Genomic DNA, 4,793 nt, shown 5'->3' with positions numbered 1-4,793 from the left:
GAAAGACCAGTGGCGAAAGTGTACTGCATCAATTGATAACTTGATTTTCATTAGCCAATTAATGGGGCAGTATTCAGTGCCGTGTACTTTCATATTAAGTGGGCGCGATCATTACCATGTCAACCGGTAGCGTGTGAAAAAATGGTCTGGCATTCTTTAAACGTCCAGCTTTGGGTTTGAAAGACGAATGCCTGAGCAAAACATCAGTACCAACTTTGTTAAGCAAGAAGAAGGCCTTTATTGCGAATAGCAGCGAAGATTCTTAAATAGATTGCGCGAGAAGGGTCAGCAACGTGTCTTCCTTTGTTATTATTATATGTAGGCCTGTATTACATGTGTATAGGTAAATTGTAAATAAACTATACGAGCCCATGTGGTATGTCGCTTGGGCGAATCCATCTGTAGGCTATCTCGCTTTAAGCCTGTTTACCCTCTGTCCGTTCCTCCTTGTATCTGTTTCTGTGTATGTCATTCGTATCTCCACAACTTTCTATTTATATCGATGCATAATTCAAGCAAGGTCAACATCCATCAGTTATCGGTTAAATTATATTATACATTAATAGACCATACGCTGATTATTCAAGTACTGGTTATGACTGGTGGTTTGCATCAACAGACAGTTTGTATCGCAGTACGGTGGCCGAGTGGTTAAGGCGTTGGACTTAAGATCCAATGGACGTATGTCCGCGTGGGTTCGAACCCCACCCGTACTAATAATTTTTTTTTCTTGTTATATTATTTAATCTACTATTCAAAATATGAAATTGATAAAGGACTTGTTTCTTATAGCCTTAAATAAGCAAAGTTTGCAGGTCCTCCCTATGTTTTACAGAAAACGTTTCATGCATGAGAACTAAGAAATAATATAGACATAATATTGATGTGTTGACGACTTGACCAAAGTTAAATTTTAATAATATATCTGATGATAAACAATTGCTGTTCGAAGAATTTACAGCGGCAGGAATTGCTTGCATTCAGGACGTTACGTACGAATTTGTACTGGATCCTTGCTTATAGAGCTATTAAAGAAATGATAGATGAATCAAATCGCGAGGTCAAAACAGAAAAGACAAAAGATTACAGTTGCATAACAGAAATAATACCATTAGACTGGATAACTATTGTCACAAGAGAATCAAAACCCATTGATTCCAATAGAAGAGATACCATGTTTCTAAAAGTTGATGCCAAATTGTATGATTTATGTTCGTGTATACCACAAATATTTTACACGCTCTTACATAGTTTGCATTTCAAAGAACTAGCTTCTGTTTTCTTTTGGAGTAGGAAATTTATTTTAGAAAAATTTTATTATTGGAAATTTTACACTTACCTTTAAAGACCCCATATTGTGTAGACTTTGATTACAGAATAATGCACAATAGAGTATTACAAAAGAGAGACTAAAATATTATGGGTTATATAGTGGCGCCTCTAGATCCAACAATTATGGAATTGAAAGAGGCTATGAAGAAAAGAGCACGCATGCGTGAAAAGCTAAAGAAGCACACACACACGCACACACCAAAAGAACCCGACCCCCCCCCCCCCAAAAAAAAAAATAAATAAAATAAAATAACACCAGCTTGGATAGCATTTCATTTGAATAGTAACGAGTTGTTTAGTTCACGACGTTCATCAAATTTATCAAGTAGGGAAAGGGCCTGCATTCGCACCGTGAGGGTCTCTTGTCTTCATGGCTGTATTAAAAAATTAAGTGGACCCTCAGAGGACTCCTGGTTGCCGTGCAGAAAATTACGAGTTTTAAATAAACCCTATAGGTCTAAACCGTCTAATAGCTTGTCTAACATAGCTATAATATTTATACACATATAAAGGACTGTTTAATGATTGCTTTCATGGTGTATTTGTAGATCTATAAGCCCCGCCCCTGGCCCCATCTTAGGTGCAACGGGTCTTCCAAAGCCTTAATCCAAGCCTGCTTTAGTTCAAAGACGACAGACGAGCCTGACAATGGGATGTGTGAATTTGGGACTGGTGTATATAAACTTCGTTTGTCATTGGCTTAAATATACTTATCAAGACAAGTGAATCATATTTATATGATTTATTGTAGCTATCCAAAAATACGGCACGTTTTGACCTAACTGAAATACTGTTTTGATTTTTATATCAGGCACGTTGATGCGGAATCAGATTAGTACACTATTTAAAAGCCACTGCTATTTAGTGCCGTTATTATTATATGTTTATCTGTGTGTATACAAATAATTATAATGCAGAATCAGCCCCATCTGTAATCATTATATGTTTATCTGTATGTAAATACATACTAATAATGCAGTCAGCCCCATCTATTATTATTATTATTATTATTATTATAAGTTTATCAATATGTATATAAATAATTGCAATGCCTTATCCTCACCATACTACTTTCCGTTGTATTTATTTCTGTCTTATTTACTGTTCGAAAAAATAAAATAATTAATGTAGGGGAGGTAACTGCTTCATGCACCTCTAAGAAGAAAATCATGCCTGGGTACCTAGCTGTTGTGACAAAATAATTAGGGTAATAATTCATTTTCATGCTTTTTGTGTAGATGTAAAGCTCTACGCTCCTATTTTAATGAAACTTACACATATGTCAGAAAAGAACACACGAAACAGTACGTAACTTTATTTTGCACCAGACAACACACAAAACATTGCGCAACATGATGTCGCACTAAACAACACAAAACAACATTACATAACATGAAGTGAAACGTTCCCATAAGTAATTTCACTGCACAGGAGCCAATATACTTTATAAAACTCGTAAATAAACATACTTTTATGACTGGTGAATGCACTAATGGAATAGTCTCATAAATAGCGATGGGTGTGGCATCTTCTACTCCATGTTGGTACACCGAACAACCTTTCAACCTTGATAACGCCACTGTCAAGTTGACCTCCGGAATTCCTGTATCACACCTGAGCCAAATAAGACGTGTATCAATGGTACACATATATCTGCTGAAATCCATCAATGTTACATATTTATCTGTCGAATAGTCTAGGGCCAATAATCAATTGAAAATAAATGGAGAATGCAGAATGCGTCAAACAAAAATTTCCTGTAAGATAAATATTCAGCTTTTTGGTTTATTATGTGAGCATGCACATTATTTGTTCATGGATCATCAGTCGTGTAAAATGGTTACACACGCAGTTTTCAGCTACATTTCTTCTTTCGACATATATAACAGTTTTCTTTGAACCCAAAATTTTATTTCCTTAAAGTAAGTATTAAGAATTCATATCACGGAGTGTAAGTTGTCCAATGTGTGGATTAATGTTTCCTATCGCTATACCAGTTGCCATGGTGAACATAACATTTGCTGTGCTTTTACAGGCCTAGAGGTAAATACACAGGTCATGTCTTTACGGATTATAACATCACGAAAAGCATTTTTATGGGCTGAATTACTCTAATTACTAATTAGTCTGAAAGTTGTTGAAGTTATGGCTCTCCTTTGCTAAAGTCATTATTTCACTGAACATCGCTTGCTTTTTCTGTTTCTTGTGTGTTTTTAGATCTCAATTTGCTTGCAAACTATTGGGATTAATGTGAACCAGTCATATTGGTAAAAAGACTATCTTGAAGTACGTTTGAAGTACGTCCAGATATTCATCCTGATTATGTGGCATAAACGTCTTGTTTTGACGTATTATCTTCAGCAAGACTTGTGTTTTGTAGTATAAAGTTATTAGAAGCTAAACAGTTGAATTATATATATATATATATATATATATATATATATATATATATATATATATATATATATATATATATATATATATATATATATATATATATATATATATTGTGTTGGTCCCTTACCTAAGACCAAGTCAGGTAACCAATACCTGTTGACTATTATGTGCGCGTCAACAAGGTTTCCAGAGGCAATTCCTTTGAGAAATTTTAAAACTTTGATAAAGTTTTTTTTAAACTTAATTTGGCTTACCCAAATCTGTCTAATTGGGTCAAATGTCAAATTTTAGGTCTGGAACTTTCCAGCTGATCATGCTTGAATTTAGCATTCAGCAGTTCAAGTCAAAAGTGAAATTATGGTTTGACAGAACTACAATTGAGAGAACTTTTGAGTCTGGTAATAGAGTTCTCTCTTGCTCATTATTCAAATTTTTCTTCAGATTAGATATTACGGCTCTTACAAAGTTAAGAAGAAAATGAATGAGTTAAATTATAATATTTGTGCTCCTGATATAAAAATAAATTAAAGGAGTACCAGTATATTGAAAGAGATAGCCAGGTTAAACATGCAATTAATTTAGTTGTACCTGCCCCCCCCAGTGAAGATTTAAGTGAAGGAATATCATCGGATTCTACTGATATTGGAGTGACAAATCTTCGGAATTCAGAAATTATAAAATATCTGGACCAGAAACTTTCAAATTTGCAAGAGCAAGAAAGAAATGAACTTAAGTAGTTATTATTTGAATATGAGCACTTATTTCCAGATGTTCCTACAAGAATCAACATATATTTCCATGACGTTGAAATTGTAAATTCAAAACCTGTGAAACAATACCAGTACAGGACGACCCTCTCAAACAGGGATACTTGAAAAAAGAAATTTAGGATTTGCTGTAAAATGATTTTAAAGAGCACAGAAAAGTGACTGGAGTTACCATGCGTACTTGTTCCAAAACCAGATAAAACTTTCCGTATGTGCACTGACTATAGGAAGGTGAATAGTGTGACAAAACAGATTCATTTCCATTACCAAGAATCGATGACTGTATTGATAAGATCG

General features: G+C 34.4%; 1 non-coding gene across 1 annotated transcript; it reads left to right on the top strand.

The window, feature by feature from the left end:
* Positions 1–633: 633 nt before the first annotated feature.
* Trnal-uaa (transfer RNA leucine (anticodon UAA)) lies at positions 634–716 on the top strand. The gene has a single exon. It is a non-coding gene; the product is annotated as a tRNA-Leu (tRNA).
* Positions 717–4,793: the final 4,077 nt, after the last annotated feature.

The sequence above is a fragment of the Sinohyriopsis cumingii genome, chromosome 18, assembly GCF_028554795.1.
Source record: "Sinohyriopsis cumingii isolate HCF-2022 chromosome 18, ASM2855479v2, whole genome shotgun sequence".
Classification (NCBI taxonomy): domain Eukaryota; kingdom Metazoa; phylum Mollusca; class Bivalvia; order Unionida; family Unionidae; genus Sinohyriopsis; species Sinohyriopsis cumingii.
Note: the sequence above shows the minus strand (reverse complement) of the source record. Positions and strands in the feature narration are given on the sequence as shown.